This window comes from Kogia breviceps, chromosome 3, assembly GCF_026419965.1.
Source record: "Kogia breviceps isolate mKogBre1 chromosome 3, mKogBre1 haplotype 1, whole genome shotgun sequence".
Taxonomy (NCBI): domain Eukaryota; kingdom Metazoa; phylum Chordata; class Mammalia; order Artiodactyla; family Physeteridae; genus Kogia; species Kogia breviceps.
Window position 1 is genome coordinate 12,446,003 of NC_081312.1, and position 19,372 is coordinate 12,465,374.

At 41.1% G+C, this 19,372-nt stretch overlaps 1 protein-coding gene and 1 non-coding gene across 3 annotated transcripts in view; both read left to right on the plus strand.

The window, feature by feature from the left end:
- Positions 1 to 19,372, plus strand: part of FBLN5 (fibulin 5) — an 85,503-nt gene that overhangs the window by 33,840 nt on the left and 32,291 nt on the right. The gene's annotated exons all lie outside the window — the stretch shown is intronic.
- On the plus strand, positions 121 to 255 carry LOC131754177 (small nucleolar RNA SNORA1). Its single transcript, XR_009335210.1, has one exon. It is a non-coding gene; the product is annotated as a small nucleolar RNA SNORA1 (small nucleolar RNA).

A 19,372-nucleotide genomic window follows, 5' to 3' on the forward strand; every position in this document is an offset into this window, starting at 1 on the left:
CAGTGTTTATTATTATAGCTCATTAATAAGTCTTATTATATAATAAGACAGACTCCTTTTACTTTCTTTTTCAGGAGTGTCTTGGCTATTCTGGGCCAGTGCCTTAAAAAAAATTGTTGAAGCCTCATTGTGTTGAAAATGGGCACTGTTGTTCGTGAGTCCCATAAATTGTTAATGTGGCTACATTGAGAACACAGGTTTTGCTTCCATCACTGTAATATTATTGCAGTGGTGACAGTGAGACCTGTAACTTTTTTATTTTTTAAAGAAAAAACTTGTTGAAATTTTGGTTGCAGTTCAGTGAGTTTTTAGATAAATTTGAAGAGAACCAACATCTTCATTTTATTGAATCTTTTTATCCATGGACATTAAATCTCTTCCCTTTTTGCACATCTTTGTCTAGATTCATTCCTAGGAAGTGTGTATATATGTATATATATATATATATATATATTTGCTATTTTTATGATATCTTTAAAAATTCAGTGTTTCTTTTGTTGCTAGTATACAGAAACACAACTTATTTTAATATATTGAGCTTATATCTAGATGGCTTGTGAAATTCTCATATTCTTTCCAATACTTTGTAGAGTCTTTTGGGTGATTCTGACAAACACACTGTCTGTGAATAATGAGAATTTTGTTTCTTTTCTTCTCTAATTTTTATACCTTTTATTTATTTTTCATGTCTTACAGCACTGGCTGGTACCTTTACAAATATGTTGAATATAGGTGTTGACAGTGGAATCCTTGTCTCTTTTCTGGTGGAAAAAAGACTGTGTCTAATGTTTCCTCACTAAGAATGAGTTTTGCTGAGTTTTCTTTTTTTTTTAAATAATTAATGGGTATTGAATTTTATCAAATGCTTTTCTACAGCTATGAGATAATTATAGGCTTTAAAAATCTGCTTTTGTGGGGAATCACAATGATGGATTTTCTTATTAAACCACCTTTCATTCATTCCTAGTATAACTGACTTAGTCATGATATAGTGTAATTTGTTTAAAGTAAACTGCTAGATTTGTTTGGCTCATATTTTGTTTAGAATTTTTTTCATCACTGTCTATATATTAAAATGACATGTCACTTTTCTTTTTTAAAATTACTCTTGCTGGGTTTGGTATCAACATATTAGCTTGATACAGTGAGATATTCTTCCTTTTCTATTCTCTGGAAGGCTAGAATGATCTATTCATGGAAAGTTTATTGTAATCTTTCTGTAAGATCATTGAGGTCTGATTTTGTGTGTGTGTGTGTGTGTGTGTGACAGAGAGAGAGAAGATTTTTAGCTACTGATATAATTTCTTTGACAGTTATGGACTGTTAGGACGTTTTACCCCTTCTTAAGTCAGTTTTGCAAAGTTATATTTTTCTTGGAATTTGTCCATTTAAGTTTTCAAATTAATTTGCATGAGCTTTTTCATAGCATTCTTTGCATTATCTTTTAAATCTCTACTGAATCTGTAGTTCTATTGCTGTTCTCATTCCTAATATTTTTGTACTCTTTAAAAATATGCTAAAGTTATATCTATTTTATTATTTTCGGAGAACCAGTTTTTGGCTTTGTTGATCTTTATTTCTTTTTTTTTACTTTTTGCTTTTTATTTCATTAATTTCTGCTCGTATCTTTATTATCTTCTTTTTAATTTTTTTAAATTTCTTTGTTCCTTTTCTAATTTCTTATGCTGGGTGCTTAGCTCATTAATTTTAAACCTTTCTTCTTTCCTAATATTTAAGACTATATATTTTTCTTTGTGTTTTGCAAATTTAGATATGTAGTGTTTTCATTGCTATTAAGTTCTAAGGATTTTCTGATTTATTGTGACCACTTCTTGTGGTCCATGATTTATTTAGTGATGAGTTTTTAAATTTTACATATTTATGGGGGTTTATCTTTTTTGTTGTTGTTGATTTCTACTTAATTGCATTGTCATCAGGGAATATGATTTGTGTGATACTGGTTCTGTGAAATTTGTCTGGAACATGATTTATTCACTTTGTATCCACAATACCTAGCATAATGCCAAGAATGTGGAAATTGTTTGGTAAATGCCGATCTAATGAATGACAGATGAATCAATGTCTAGTGACCAGGCATTAGAGGAATTATCTCTTTATACTCAGCCAAGATGTCCAATCCTGCCAGCTACATCTTATTCCAAAATACCCTTGCAAATGCACACTAGGAATATAATGACCCGCCAAAATTGTCTTCTATCCTGCTCACACCCTTCCTCCTTTGGCCCTAGAAGCAGACACTGAGTGGCTGGGTGAGAGGTTGCTTGCAAAACTGATAGTGTGAGACTATCAGACCAAGTCTTAAATGTAATAGAATTAGATAATTGCTTTGCACATATTTCTAGAGAAAAATATGTCTTCTATAATGGTAATAGTTTAAAATATGTGTAAGGTGGCATTTCCTCCAAAGGAAACTCCTATCTCATTGAGTCCCTGAAAGTAGTTAGGCATGATACCCCCATTTAAAAAAAAGGGAAAACTGACATAAACCCAGTTAGTGGTGAAGCTGGCATATGAAGGAGAAAATAATTAATTAACAGCTTCTCTGTCTTTTCCTAAGCCCCTGAGAAAGGCCTTTTGAAGATGCCTATTCAACAGGTCTTGAAAGAGGTCCAGAGGGAAATATGAGAACATCCTTATTTCAGGGTAAATCTCAGGAAAGATGGCAATGTTTATACATTACATGAGCATTCTTATATCGTAACAATATCTACATCATATTATGATAATGTTCATATGCTATAATAATAGTCATACATGATAATAATGTTTATATATTGTAATAGACACTTGACATGGGGCCAAACAGAAAGTAGAAGATAACTCAGTTGTGCTCCCCAAGAGCATCAGATAAGAAGCCCTTCCACATTTAGGCTACTCTCTTACCCTATGTTTTCTCCCTACTTTGTAATAGTCTGTTCTACAAGGTCATGTCCTCATTTTGTATGCTGAGTCAAATTGTGAGCAGCTCCTGGCCACGTTTACGTCTTTTCCTCTTGCATCCTCCAGAGGGCCTCCGCAGCCCTGCATAGGTAAGAGGTATAGACAGTGAGCGATGAGAGTAGGAAACTCGTCTGGAGCAGAGAGGACTCAGATTTATCAACCTTTCCAGATGGAAGGGACCTCAGACCTTGTTTTTCAGAGGAGGAAACAGGATGAGAAGAACTTGCCTGGGACCACCATTAAGCTAGTGGAAAGTTCTGGACTAGGACCTGGCTTTGAATTCCTAGTTTTTTCTCTTCTTTTAGGAGGTGGGCTCCCTTCTCCCATCCCTCTCCTCCCCTTCTTCTACCTCCTACTTTTTGACATGAAGCTGGAGCAATCAACCTTGACTGAGGGCCATTTCTGTGTCGGGCACTGATTTACAGGTTTTACTTACATAGGATCCTCACAAAACCCCTTGAGTTAACGTATCATCACTAGCTCCTTTTACAAATGAGGAAACCAAGGCTTTTAGGTGCTAAGAAATAAACAAGCAAAAAACAAGGAAAAGACTTGTTAAAAATCACACAGCTAAAAAGCTGGGGGTGGCAGGATTTGAAACAGGTCTGACTCCAAAGCCCATATTCTCACCAACCTCTGTTGTCCTTTGAACCTAGTTCATAGAAGTATGAGATGGCCCACGTCGTAGTCCAGACCTCTTTTTTCCTGCTTCCCTACTTCCCTCCCCATCTCTCTATGCCTTCATCTTTCTCCCCCTCCACCCTTGTTCTCCTGATTCTCTACTCCCATCCAGGGACACTCAAGTCTTAATTCCGTTGTGGAGCAGGGAGCTACAAAGGGGATGTGGGCTGTTTGGGCAGAGAGTTAAGCTCCTCAGAAGCACAGGATGCTGCCATATGCATATTCCCTGAGATTTTATTTCAGATCACAGGTCAAGTATGTCTTCAGGTAGGAAACATTGATAAAATTTAGAATGGAATTCAATGAATATGCTTTGATTTACAGATATTAACTTTATTGAGGTAAAAATACATAACATGAAATTTACCATCTTAACCATTTTTAAGTGTATAGTTGAATGGTGTTAAGTATATTCATATTGTTGTGAAACAGAACGCCAGAACTTTTTCATCTTGCAAATCTAGAACTCTATACCCATTAAACACTAACTCCCTTTTTACCACTCCCCTCAACCCCTGGTAACCACCATTCTGCCTTCTGTTTTCTATGAATTAGACTACATTTAGATACTTCATATCAGTGAAATCATCAATATTTGTCTTTTTGTGACTGGCTTATTTCACTTAGTATAATGTCTTCAAGGGTCTTTCATGTTGTGGCACGTGTCAGAACTTCTTTCCTTTTAAATGCTGAATAATATTCCATTGTATGTGTAGACTACATTTTGTTTATTCATTCATACATCAATGGACAGTAGGGTTGCTTCCACTTCTTGGGTACTATGAATAATGCTGTAACCACCCACCCATAATGACTATCCATAATGTGTCCTGACCCACCCATACTGACTACCAGGATACCCTTAGGGAAGACCCCAAACCAGGGGAGGGTGGGATCATGGAAGCCTAATGAAGAAGTCTTTAAAGAAGAAGGGAGAGGGTGACTGCACCAAATGCTGCTAAGTAACAAAGGATAAAGACTAAACCATTGGATTTGACCTTGTGGAAATCATTGGTGACCTTGACAAGAGACGCTTTAGTAAAATCAAAGGGATGGAAGTCTGATTGAAGCAGGTTAAAGAGAGAGTGTGAGGTGTGGAGGCAGAGCAGCGACTGTAGACAACTAATTCCAGGAAGTCTGTGGCAGAAGGGCCCAGAAAAATGCGGTGGTTATGGGGAGAGTTACACTGGGCCATTTGTTTTCATTATTTTTTGTTAGCACTTCCTCCACTACTGCTACTAACTCTTATCAAAAAACCTGATTAAGAATGCAGTTGAAGAAAACCCACAGAATGGGAGAAAATATTTGCAAATGAAGCAACCAACAAGGGGTTCATCTCCAAAATATACAAACATCTCATGCAGCTCAATATCCAAAAAATAAACAATCCAATCAAAAAATGGGCAGAAGATCTAAATAGACATTTCTCCAAAGAAAACATACAGATGGCTGAGAGGCACATAAAAAGATGCTCAACATCACTAATTATTAGAGAAATGCAAATCAAAACTATAATGAGGTATCACCTCACAGAGGTTAGAATGACCATCATCAAAAAATCTACAAACAATAAATGCTGGAGAGGGCATGGAGAAAAGGGAACCCTCCTACACTGTTGGTGGGAATGTAAATTGGTACAGGCACTACGGAGAAAGTATGGAGGTTCCTTAAAAAACTAAAAATAAGGCTACCATATGATCCGGGAATCCCACTCCTGGGCATATATCAGGAGAAAACCATAATTTGAAAGGATATATGCACCCCAATGTTCATTGCGGCAGTATTTATAATAGCCAAGACATGGAAACAACCTAAATGTCCATCGACGGAGGAATGGATAAAGAAGATGTGGTACATATATACAATGGAATATTACTCAGCTGTAAAAAAGAATGAAATAATCCCATTTGCAGCGACATGGATGGACCTAGAGATTGTCATACTGAGTGGAGTAAGTCAGACAAAGACAAATATCATATAATATCGTTTATATGTGGAATCTTTAAAAAATGGTACAAATGAACCTACTTACAAAACAGAAATTGAGTCACAGATGTAGGAAACAAACTTATGGTTACTAAGGGGGAAAGTTGGCGGGAGCGATAAACTGGGAGATTGGGATTGACATAGACACACTACTATATATAAAATAGATAACTAATAAGAACCTACTGTATAGCACAGGGAAGTCTACTCAGTACTCTGTAATGGCCTATATGGGAAAAGAATCTAAAAAGGAGAGGAGATATTTATATATGTATAACTGATTCACTTTTCTGTACAGTGGAAACTAATACAACATTGTAAATCAACTATATTCCAATTTTTTTAAAAAAAGAACCCAACTGAGCAGGCTCTTGACCCAACCATTTAGCATCAGAAACTAAATTTTTTTTGGTGGGGGGCAATGGGGCTCAGCTTATTGTGGCTTTAAAAAAATATGTACATTAAAATTTTCTGATCAAAGCTAACTCAGCTCATCAAGACATAAAACTTGATGCTAATTGCTGCAGAACTGCAAAGGGCTAGGACTTTTGTGGGGATTGACTAAGAACCAATATAAGTTCCCACATGCAGAAGAGGATGACTGGATTTATCTTTCCCTCTCTCCTCCTTTGCCCTCCTCATCATCTCTTCATTTTTTTCTTTTCCTTTCCCCTTTCCTGTTCTTTCTGCTCCCCTTCTCTTCTTCTTCCTCCAGCATCCTTAGCTTGATACATGATCCTTTTACAAATGGGCTCCTATGCCTCATTCCCTCCCCTTCACTCACTCACATATGTCTGCTTGTGTTAACTGCTGTTGGCTCCCTGAATGTGCTATGCCTCTCATGCCTCAGTGCCTTTGCACATGCCACTCCCAACCTACTTGTTTTGGCTAACTCCTACTCATTTGTATTAGGGTGCAAGCTAAGCTACTATAACAAAGAGACCTTCAACACACTGGTTTAGATAGGAGAGAATTAAAATTCTCCCTCATGGTACAGTCCAGAGGCAGGTGGTTCAGGGATGGTAGGTTGACTAGACCAAACTCAATGTGTGGCTCTCACCTCTGGATCCAAGATAGCTGCTCCAGCTCTCACCATCACACCTACATCCCAGCCAGAGGGAGGAGAGAAGTGACAAGGGAACCACACAGTCATCCTTTTAAAGCATGACCCAGAAGTTGTAACACATTATTTTTACTTACATCCCACTGGCCAGAATTTAGTCACATAGCCACACTTCACTGTAAGGGAAGCTGAAAAATGCAGTCTTTAGTTGGGAGAATGGATATTGGGGGGCAATATCCAATTGTGGCAGCCTCTGCCACATCATCTATCTAGATTCACCCAAATATCTTCTATTCCAGAAAGTCTCTTCTTCCTGGAAGTGACCTCATTCTTTTCTCCAGGTGACACTTACCATACTGAATTGGAATTATCTGGGCCCTTATCTGTTGCCTGCTAGACTGTAAACAGACATGACCCACGTGTCATTTATCTTTGAATCCCTAGTACCTACCGCAGTGTTGACTCCCAGTGAATGGGTGTGGTGTAAATGAATCCTGAATAGCTGTGTTATTGGCCCTGGGATTTGGGCTCTATGCTCATCATGGTGGGAGGGAGAGCTAGATTGGTCGGTCAGCTAGTTGGCTGGCCCCACATGTAGCTCCTTCATCTCCCTGCCATCTGAACTAGAGAAATCCAGATGTCTGCTAGTGACCACAGAGTGGGGGATGGAAGAGGGCAGCCCCTACTCCATCAGCTAGATAAACATGCAGTCCTGAAAAGTGTTTAATCAGTTCAAATATTTATTTTAGGTTTAAGTGATACAATCCAACTCTTACCAAGTCCAAAGAGTGGTGAAGAGCATATGTGGCTCTTTCAATCCTGTGCTGTTTGGGGTGGGGCCCTCACTTCCAGACTCTCAGGACATGTGGCCCCCTCAGCCAGCAGACAGTATCCCTCAGACTCTCTGTCTCTGGCAACCTCTCCCCTACCTTCAGGGTCCCTACCTGCTTTTCCCCTCTTCCTCCCATCCCCTGAAGTTTCACCTCCTCTTCAGTGGTATCCTCAACAGTTATTCTCTGATATGCTAGGTCATCGGCTAGTGATGGGGAGCAGGAAGCTTTGGACCATAGAGGGATAGGGGGCAGGAGAGGAGACCAGCAGAGGGTGTTGGTCTCAGGATGAAATATCTACATTCTTTTTTTTTTGACCATTTTATTTTATTTTTAACATCTTTATTGGCGTATAATTGCTTTACAACGTTGTGTTAGTTTCTGCTGTATAAGAAAGTGAATCAGCCATATGTATACATATATCCCAATATCTCCTCCCTCTTATGTCTCCCTCCCACCCCTCTAGGTGGTCACAAAGCACCGAGCTGATCTCCCTGTGCTATGCAGCTCCTTCCCACTAGCTATCTATTTTACATTTGGTAGTATATATATTTCCATGCCACTCTCTCACTTCATCCCAGCTTACCCTTCCCCCTCCCTGTGTCCTCAAGTCCCTTCTCTACGTCTGTGTCTTTATTCCTGTCCTGCCCCTAGGTTCTTTTTCTTTTTAGATTCCATATATATGTGTTAGCATACGGTGTCTGTGTTTCTCTTTCTGACTTCCTTCACTCCTCTGTATGAGAGACTATATTCCATTGACAGTAATACTTCATTGTATATATGTGCCACATCTTCTTTATCCATTCATCTCTCGATGGACACTTAGGTTGCTTCCATGTCCTGGCTATTGTAAATAGAGCTGCAGTGAACATTATGGTACATGTCTCTTTTTGAATTAAGGTCTTGGGCTTCCCTGGTGGTGCAGTGGTTGAGAATCCGCCTGTCAATGCAGGGAACACGGGTTCGTGCCCCGGTCTGGGAAGATCCCACATGCCGCGGAGCCTGTGCGTCCGGAGCCTGTGCTCCGCAACGGGAAAGGCCACAACAGTGAGAGGTCCACGTACTGCAAAAAAAAAAAGAAAAAAAAATGAATTAAGGTCTTCTCAGGGTATATGACCAGTAGTGGCATTGCTGCCTCTTATGTATGGTAGTTCTATTTTTAGTTTTTTAAGAAAACTCCATACTTTTCTCCATAGTGGCTGTATGAATTTACATTCACACCAACAGTGCAAGAGGGTTCCCTTTTCTCCACGCCCTCTCCAGCATTTATTGTTTATAGTTTTTTGGATGATGGCCATTCTGACTGGTGTGAGGGGATACCTCATTGTAGTTTTCATTTGCATTTCTCTAATGATTAGTGATATTGAGCATCCTTTCATGTGTTTGTTGGCAATCTATATATCTTCTTTGGAGAAATGTCTATTTAGGTCTTCTGCCCATTTTTGGATTGGGTTGTTTGGTTTTCAGGTATTGAGCTGCATGAGCTGCTTGTAAGTTTTGCAGATTAATCCTTTGTCAGTTGCTTCATTTGAAAATATTTTCTCCCATTCTGAGGGTTGTCTTTTTGTCTTGTTTATGGTTTCCTTTGCTGTGCAAAAGCTTTTAAGTTTCATTAGGTCCCATTTGTTTATTTTTGTTTTTATTTCCATTTCTCTAGGAGGTGGGTCAAAAAGGATCTTGCTGTGATTTATAACGTAGAGTGTTCTGCCTATGTTTTCCTCTAAGAGTTTTATAGTGGCTGGTCTTATATTTAGGACTTTTAATCCATTTGAGTTTATTTTTGTGTATGGTGTTAGGAAGTGTTCTACTTTCATTCTTTTACATGTAGCTGTCCAGTTTTCCCAGCACCACTTATTGAAGAGGCTGTCTTTTCTCCATTGTATACTTTTGCCTCCTTTATCAAAAATAAGGTGACCATATGTGCATAGGTTTATCTTTGGGTTTTCTATCCTGTTCCATTGATCTATATTTCTGTTTTTGTGCCAGACCCATAGTGTCTTGATTACTGTAGCTTTGTAGTATAGTCTGAAGTCTGGGAGCCTGATTCCTCCAGCTCCACTTTTTGTTCTCAAGACTGCTTTGGCTATTCAGGGTCTTTTGTGTTTCCATACAAATTGTGCAATTTTTGGTTCTAGTTCTATGAAAAACGCCATTGGTAGTTCGATAGGGATTGCATTGAATCTGTAGATTGCTTTGGGTAGTAGAGTCATTTCCACAATGTTGATTCTTCCAATCCAAGAACATGGTATATCTCTCCATCTGTTTATATCATCTTTAATTTCTTTCATCAGTGTCTTATAGTTTTCTGCATACAGGTCTTTTGTCTCCTTAGGTAGGTTTATTCCTAGGCATTTTATTCTTTTTGTTGCAGTGGTAAATGGGAGTGTTTCCTTAATTTCTCTTTCAGATTTTTCATCATTAGTGTAGAGGAATGCAAGAGATTTCTGTGCATTAATTTTGTATCCTGCTACTTTACCAAAATCATTGATTATCTCTAGTAGTTTTCTGGTAGCATCTTTAGGATTCTCTATGTATAGTATCGTGTCATCTGCAAACAGTGACAGCTTTACTTCTTCTTTTCTGATTTGGATTCCTTTTATTTCTTTTTCTTTTCTTATTGCTGTGGCTAAAACTTCCAAAACTGTGTTGAATAATAATGGTGAGAGTGGACAACCTTGTCTTGTTCCTGATCTTGAGGAAATGGTTTCAGTTTTTCACCATTGAGAACAAGGTTGGCTGTGGGCTTGTCATATATGACCTTTATTATGTTGAGGTAAGTTCCCTGTATGCCTACTTTCTGGAGGGTTTTTTTTTCATAAATGGGTATTGAATTTTGTCAGAAACTTTTTCTGCATCTATTGAGATGATCATATGGTTTTTCTCTTTCAATTTGTTAATATGGTGTATCACATTGATTGATTTGCATATATTGAAAAATCCTTGCATCCCTGGGATAAACCCTACTTGATCATGGTGTATGATCCTTTTAATGTGTTGTTGGATTCTGTTTGCTAGTATTTTGTTGAGGATTTTTGCATCTATGTTCATCAGCGATATTGGCCTGTATTCTTTGTGACATCTTTGTCTGGTTTTGGTATCAGGGTGATGGTGGCCTCATAAAATGAATTTGGGAGTGTTCCTCCCTCTGCTATATTTTGGAAGAGTTTGAGAAGGATAGGTGTTAGCTCTTCTCTAAATGTTTGATAGAATTCACCTGTGAAGCCATCTGGTCCTGGGCTTTTGATTCTTGGAAGATTTTTAACCACAGTCTCAATTTCGATGCTTGTGATTGGTCTGTTTATATTTTCTATTTCTTCCTGGTTCAGTCTCAGAAGGTTGTGCTTTTCTAAGAATTTGTCTATTTCTTCCAGGCTGTCCATTTTATTGGCATATAGTTGTTGTAGTAATCTCTCATGATCCTTTGTATTTCTGCAGTGTCGGTTACTACTTCCCCTTTTTCATTTCTAATTCTATTGATTTGAGTCTTCTCCCTCTTTTTCTTGATGAGTCTAGCTAATGGTTTATCAATTTTGTTTATCTTGTCAAAGAATCAGCTTTTAGTTTTATTGATCTTTGCTATTGTTTCCTTCATTCCTTTTTCATTTATTTCTGATCTGATCTTTATGATTTCTTTCCTTCTGCTAACTTTAGGGTTTTTTTTGTTCTTCTTTCTCTAATTGCTTTAGGTGTCAGTTTAGGTTGTTTATCTGAGATGTCTCTGTTTCTTGAAGTAGGATTGTATTTCTATAAACTTCCCTCTTAGAACTGCTTTTGCTGCATCCCATAGGTTTTTGGTCGTTGTGTTTGCACTGTCATTTGTTTCTAAGTATTTTTTGATTTCCTCTTTGATTTCTTCAGTGATCTCTTGGTTCTTTAGTGGTGTATTGTTTAGCCTCCATGTGTTTGGTTTTTACAGTTTTTTTCCTGTAATTATATTTAGTCTCATAGTGTTGTGGTTGGAAAAGATACTTGATATGATTCAATTTTCTTAAATTTACCAAGGCTAGATTTGTGACCCAAGATATGATCTATCCTGGAGAATGTTCCATGAGCACTTGAGAAGAAAGTGTATTCTGTTGTTTTTGGATGGAATGTCCTATAAATATCAATTTTGTCCATCTTGTTTAATATGTCATTTATAGCTTGTGTTTCCTTATTTATTTTCATTTTGGATGATCTGTCCATTGGTGAAAGTGGGGTGCTAAAGTCCCCTACTATGATTGTGTTACTGTCAATTTTCCCCTTTTATGGCTGTTAGCATTTGCTTTATGTATTGAGGTGCTCCTATGTTGGGTGCATAAATATTTACAATTGTTATATATTCTTCTTGGGTTGATCCCTTGATCGTTATGTAGTGTCCTTCTTTGTCTCTTGTAATAGTCTTTATTTTAAAGTCTATTTTGTCTGATGTGAGAATTGCTGCTCCATCTTTCTTTTGATTTCCATTTGCATGGAGTATCTTTTTCCATCCCCTCACTTTCAGTCTGTATGTGTCTCTAGGTCTGAAGTGGGTCTCTTGTAGACAGCATATATATGGGTCTTGTTTTTGTGTCCATTCAACCAGGCTATGTCTTTTGGTTGGAACATTTAATCCATTTACATTTAAGGTAATTATCAGTATGTATGTTCCTATTACCATTTTCTTAATTGTTTTGGGTTTGTTATTGTAGGTCTTTTCCTTCTCTTGTGTTTCCTGCCTAGAGAAATTCCTTTAGCATTTGTTGTAAAGCTATTTTGGTGGTGCTGAATTCTCTTAGCTTTTGCTTGTCTGTAAACGTTTTAATTTCTCCGTCAAATCTGGATGAGATCCTTTTTGGGTAGAGTAATCTTGGTTGTAGGTTTTTCCCCTTCATCACTTTAAATATGTCCTGCCACTCCCTTCTGGCTTGCAGAGTTTTTGCTGAGAGATCAGCTGTTAACCTTATGGGAATTCCTTTGTATGCTATTTGTTGTTTTTCCCTTGCTGCTTTTAATATTTTTTCTTTGTATTTAATTTTTGATAGTTTGATTAATATGTGTCTTGGCGTGTTTCTCCTTGGATTTATCCTGTCTGGGACTCTCTGTGCTTCCTGGACTTGATTAGCTATTTCCTTTCCCATATTAGGGAAGTTTTCAACTATAATCTCTTCAAATATTTTCTCAATCCCTTTCTTTTTCTCTTCTTCTTCTGGGACCCCTATAATTCAAATGTTGGTGCATTTAATGTTGTCCCAGAGTTCTCTAAGACTGTCCTCAATTCTTTTTATTCTTTTTTCTTTATTCTGCTCTGCTGTAGTTATCTCCACTATTTTATCTTCCAGGTCACTTATCCATTCTTCTGGCTCAGTTATTCTGCTATTGATTCCTTCTAGAGAATTTTAAATTTCATTTATTGTGTTGTTCACCATTGTATGTGTGCTCTTTAGTTCTTCTGGGGCCTTGTTAAATGTTTCTTGTGTTTTCTCCATTCTATTTCCAAGATTTTGGATCATCTTTACCATCATTACTCTGAATTATTTTTCATGTAGACTGCCTATTTCCTCTTCATTTGTTTGGTCTTGTGGGTTTTTACCTTGCTCCTTCATCTGCTGTGTATTCCTCTTTCTTCTCATTTTGCTTAACTTACTGTGTTTGGGAGCTCCGTTTCGCAGGCTGCATGTTTGTAGTTCCTGTTGTTTTTGGTGTCTGCCCCCAGTGGGTAAGGTTGGTTCAGTGGGTTGTGTAGGCTTCCTGGTAGAGGGGGCTGGTGCCTGTGTTCTGGTGGATGAGGCTGGATCTTGTCTTTCTGGTGGGCAGGACCATGTTCAGTGGTTTGTTTTGGGGTGTCTGTGACCTAATTATGATTTTAGGCAGCTTCTCTGCTAATGGGTGGGGTTGTATTTCTCTCCTGCTACTTGTTTGGCATAGGGTGTCCAGCACTATAGCTTGCTGGTCATTGAGTGGAGCTGGGTCTTAGCGTTTAGATGGAGATCTCTGGGATAGATTTTGCTGTTTGATATTATATGGAGCTGGGAGGTCTCTTGTGGACCAAAGTCCTGAACTCGTCTCTCCCACCTCAGGGGCACAGGCCTGACACCCAGCCATATTACCAAGACTCTGTCCACCACATGGCTCAGAAGAGGGAGAAAAAAGGAAAGAAAGAAAGAAAAAATAAAATGAAGTTATTAAAATAAAAAATAAAAAATTATTAAAAATAAAAATAATTAAGAAGTAATTATAAAAAGAAAAATAAAAAAAGAAAGAAGAGAGCAACCAAACCAAAAAGCTAATCTACTGATGATAACAAGTGGTAAAAACTATACTAAAACAAAACAAAAATGGACAGACAGAACTCTAGGAAAAATGGTAAAAGCACAGCTGTACAGACAAAATCACACAAAGAAGCATACACTTACACACTCACAGAAAGAGAAATAGGAAAAAAATATATATATATCTATACATTTAAAAAAAGGAAAAGAGCACCCAAATCAATAATCAAATCTACCAGTGATAATAAACTCTAAATACTAAACTACGATAAACATAAAACCAGAAACAAATTCGATGCAAAAAGCAAACCCCAAGTCTACAGTTGCTCCCAAAGCCCACCTCCTCCATTTGGGATGATTTGTCGTCTCTTCAGGTGTTCCACAGATGCAGGTACATCAAGTTCATTGTGGAGATTTAATCCACTGCTCCTGAGGCTGCTGGGAGAGATTTCCTTTTCTCTTCTTTGTTAGCACAGCTCCCAGGGTTCAGCTTTGGATTTGGACCCGCCTCTGCATGTAGGTCGCCTGAGGGCATCAGTTCTTCTCTCAGACAGGACGGGGTTAAAGGAGCAGCTGATTCGGGGGCTTAGACTCACTCAGGCCGGGGGGAGGGAGGGGTACGGATGCGGGGCGAGCCTGCGGTGGCAGAGGCCGGCGTGACGTTGCACCAGCCTGATGCGTGCCGTGCGCTCTCCCGGGGAAGTTGTCCCTGGATCACGGGACCCCGGCAGTGGCGGGCTGCACGGGCTCCCGGGAGGGGAGGGGAGGAGAGTGACCTGTGCTCGCACACAGGCTTCTTGGTGGCGGCAGCAGCGGCCTTAGCATCTCATGCCCGTCTCTGGGGTCCGCGCTGATAGCCGCAGCTCGCGCCCATCTCTGGAGCTCGTTTAGGTGGTGCTCTGAATCCCCTCTCCTTGTGCACCCCGAAGCAATGGTCTCTTGTCTCTTTGGCAGGTCCAGACTTTTTCCCGGACTCCCTCCCAGCTAGCCATGGTGCACTAACCCCTTCAGGCTGCGTTCATGCCGCCAACCCCAGTCTTCTCCCTGGGATCCGACCTAAGCCCGAGCCTCGGCTCCCAGCCCCCACCCGCCCTGGCGGGTGAACAGACAAGCGCCTCGGGCTGGTGAGTGCCGGTCGGCATGGATCCTCTGTGCGGGGAATCTCGCCGCTTTGCCCTCCGCATCCCTGTGGCTGCGCTCTCCTCCGCGGCTCTAAAGCTTCCCCCCTGCCCACCCCTCCCCCATCTCCGCCAGTGAAGGGGCTTCCTAGTGTGTGGAAACCTTTCCTCCTTCACAGCTCCCTCCCACTGGTGCAGGTCCCGTTTCTATCCTTTGTCTGTGTTTTTTCCTTTTTTTTTTGCCCTACTCAAGTACGTGGGGAGTTTCTTGCCTTTTGGGAAGTCTGAGGTCTTCTCCCAGCGTTCAGTGGGTGTTCTGTAGGAGCTGTTCCACGTGTAGATGTATTTCTGATGTATTTGTGGGGAGGAAGGTGATCTCCATGTCTTATTCCTCTACCATCTGGAAGGTCTCTTGAAATATTTATATTCTTAATCACCTGCTGGCCTGCTGCTTGTAACTTGTTATGTTGAAAGAGCCAACTGTCACTCCCCTCCCTTGTCCTAGGGTTCCAGGAATGGGTGTATGTGAGGGAAGTGTTCCTCTATGTCACTGTCCATGGTCAAGACCTGGCCTCACCTCCCAGATGTGGGACACTCGCTGTTATGTGTTCCCATAGCCCTCTGCAGTGCCCTCCACGCTGGTTTCTGTTCACCGCCTGCCTTCCCCACTAGCCTGCAAGTCCTAGGAGGGCAGGTGATGGTGGCCCCATTTCAGAGGCAGGGAAGCAAATGCAGGCCAGTGACATATACATGGGTGCCTTGGTTAGTTAGTGATGGAGTCAGAAGTGGTAGCAGGGTCTCTGACCCCGGCGTGGGGAGGAGAACACTTGCAGATTCCGTTCTCGTGCTCTGAGAGGGCCTGGCAGGGAGTGTTTGCTGCTGAGGACAGGCTGGTTGATTCCCTGGGGTGAATTTGCATACCCGGGTAATCTCACAGCCCGCACCAGGCCAAGGGTTTGGTCCTGAGCCTGCAAAATGGATTGGGCTGGTTGTGCCCTAAGGGGTCCTGCTGGTGCCCATTTCCAGGCCAGGAAAAGGTGTGTTTTTTCTCTCCTCTCACGTTCCTCCCTCCTGTGATTGTTGAGAATAAACTTCTTCCTCGTCTGAGATGTATGGCTCTTTAGGAGGAAGGAGGAAACATAACTCTCTCCATCAGGCCAAGCACATGGCGTGTGAAAGCCTCTGGAAGTTGAGGACACTCTCACCTCAGCCCTGGGAAAACACTGGGATGAGGATGAGGCCCCGGGCACTACAGGTGGGGGCCTGAGGCTCTGCTGGGCAGGTGCTGTTCCCAGACATCATCCCACGGCGTGAGACATGGGGCCACCGAGTAGGTGGTTGGCCCAACTGGCTTCCTCTCCTGTCCTGTGGTGTAACTGACTTCCCCCTCTTGCCTTCAGAAAAGCCCAAGGACAAAGTATCTTCATTTCCAGCATCATTCACTTCCACGCTGTCCATCACACCAGGCGCTATGTTAGGTGCTTAGGACACAAATGTGAATGAGACCCATTTCTTGTTTTCCAGGAATTTGCGGTTTGGTGGAGGGAGGTGGAGCCCTGCACAACTAATTCTGTCATACAGTGTGAAATGCTGTAAAACCAGATGTGTTTAATTGGCACATGTGTGAGTGTAAAAGTAGGCTTGATGTTGCCGAGGTGTAAAAAGACAGCCGTGTGTTTTCTAAGGAGGGGAGTGAAGTGTTGAGCAGTGGGGCCCCATGCTCGTTTCCATGTCTTGGATGATTCTGGAAGTTGTGTTTCACTTGCTTCCAGCGGGAGAGCCTGGAGGCCGGCAGACTAGTACGGAGTTATTCCAACCGTTTAGAGAAAAGACAGCAAGGCCTTGGAATACTGGGGGGTAAGGGATGGAAAGAAAGAATTTGCAAAATTTCCAGAAGGCGAATTGTGTGAGAGTAGGGGTTGGGGGGGGGAGGGCTTAAGGATGGCTGAGCTTTCTAGCCCCAGGTTCAGTAAAACGGTGAGACAGCATCAGGAGAGAAGGGTATGGGGGAGGAATGTGCTCAGAGGGAATGGGGAGCCAGAGCCTATGGGGAGATGCGGTGGAGATGACGTGATTTAAGAGCTATAGTATTTATAGACTGCGTTCCTGAACAAGGGATGGTCTGTATTGAAGGAAAAACATTGCCTTTGCTCCTAATTGGAATCCTTTTGCACTTTTCGTCATTACTTTGGGGGCAGTATTGCGAAGAACTTAGTTAAGATTCAGGGAACGGAGTTAACTCTTAGGAAATCAAAACACCACCAGCAAACTGAAAGGAGGAGAACCTTCTGAAGGTACACATTGCTCTGGGCCCAGCCACTGCAGGTGGACATGAGTAATGGCTGGGTCTGTAGCCCCAGGAAAGCATTTTTTAGACTGTGGTTTAGGCTGTGCTGAGAACTTCTTGAATAAGACTCTAAAAATCACAATACTATTGTAACCAGCAGGTTTGATCTTAGAGAAGAATCTGGTTGGGGATTGCCAACTTGATTTTTGAACACTTAATTCCCTCCTTGACTCTCCTGAACAGCTTCTTAAACTCTGAGTAAGTTGCATGGATACAGAACCAAACATCGCCCACAATAATCTAGCACCTTGCCTCTCAAAGTGTGGTTCCTGGGCCAGCAGACTTGGAACTTAGAAATGCGGAACTGACCAAATTAGTGTCTGCATTTCAACAAGATCCCCACTGATTCATATGCACATTAAAGTTTAAGAAGTACTGGTCTGACACAGCAAGTTCCAGATATGGTTTCACATTGGAATCATTTAGGTAACTTTAAACAGCTTTCCAAGCCTCCACCCTAGACTTTCTGATTTAGCCCAGCGATTCTCTTGTGTAGCTAGGTTTGGGAACCACTGACTTGTATAGTTTCAAAAATCCTTCTCTGTTGATGGACAAATGGCAGGACTTTTGATAAATGGCAATCTAGTTTGAGCTCCATGTTTGTCTGGTTTATAATCACAATAATGGCTAAAGCCTCATGCCCTTTAAAAAAATACCATGTCTACATTGGCAATAAGCAGCCTTGTCCCCTTACTCTCAGGACAATTTGATGCATGATGCTCAAGAAGGAACACATATGTCACTAACCCCTCACTCCCACCCCACCCCTGGAACTGCAGTGACAATTCATACGTTGTCAAAAGTTGAATGAGCAAAAAACTTAAAAAAAAAAAAGTTGAATGAGCTTAGCCAATTCCCTGCCAAGTTTGAAAGCGGCTAAAGTCAGCTGATGTTTACCAAGCACTCTGGATGAAAATAATTACCCAAGAACCAAACAATGTGACCCCCATTAGCTGCATACTTTGTTTCTGTAGAAGGTCACAGCTAGAAGGGTCTTTCAGAGCTCTCCTCCAAGTTCTTGCTTTATGGATAGAAAAATAGAATCCATGGAGAGGTTGGAAGCTACAGTCCAGCTGGTTTCATCCAGAAGGAGAGGATTTTTAATTGTTTGGAAAATGGACCACATATTTGTTGCCTAATTAGAGGCACAAAATGAGCAAGCTTTGTATTCTAAGCTTGATATCAAGGATTGGGAAAAATGCTGTAAACACAGAAAAATCTGGCTCCTGATGACTTCCCAGGACCCATAAGACACATGGAATGCAGATGTCCTGGAATTCAACAAGCAAGTTCTCAAATGCTGAGATCTTTAATTAAGCAGGTGTTTGGGAAGTCTGTCCTGTCTGCGAAGCTTCCAGCCTTCACTGAGGTCGTCTTGCTGAAAATTGGCCCAGATCCAGCCCAGCAGCAGGCCTAAAACTGGCTTCAGTTGGAGGCATTGGAATGTGCCTTGTTATTTTCTTCTTTCTTATCAAGCCCCATTAGCTTGAGTGAGGAAGGAACAAAAACGGGCTGGGAAAACATGTTGTTTCACTGGGTAAAAATTTACTACCAAGGAAGTGATTCGGCCGTGTCCAAAAAAGGACTCTTGCAGGCCTTTGGAAAGGTGCAGTCTTCCAAACGTTTTTCGACAGTTTCTCCCAGTGTCACCCAATGAGAATGTTTCCCTTTGGCTGATGGCCGTTCTCACTCAAGAATGGAGACATTCAGCCAAGGGTGTGTACACAGGCTCACAGAGTCAGCCCTGCCTTATTGACAGTATTGGAGAAGAGAAGACACAGGAGGAGGGAAGAATCACGGTGTTGAGGTTGATTGCATTTGACTGTGGAATTCAGGAAGACACACGTACCCTTAGGCTTTCGGACGTCTACAATTACAGAATCATAGCTGGATTTATAGATGCCAAAGTGAGTAGGCGGAGCCTGAGACCCCACAATGGAATGTACCCTCCTCTTTTCACCTCTTGTCTCAACCTCCGGTCACGTGTCCCGGGCTCTGGGGGGGAGAAGGCTCTAACTGTGTTGGAACCGTAGAACTAACCATGTCTCACGGCCCACTGAGTGCTGTCATTGTGGTGTCTTCTGAATCCCAGGACAAAGCCTGCAGCAGGCAGAAACCAAGCTTCCCCTGTCTTTCTCAGCTGTTAGAAACAGCAC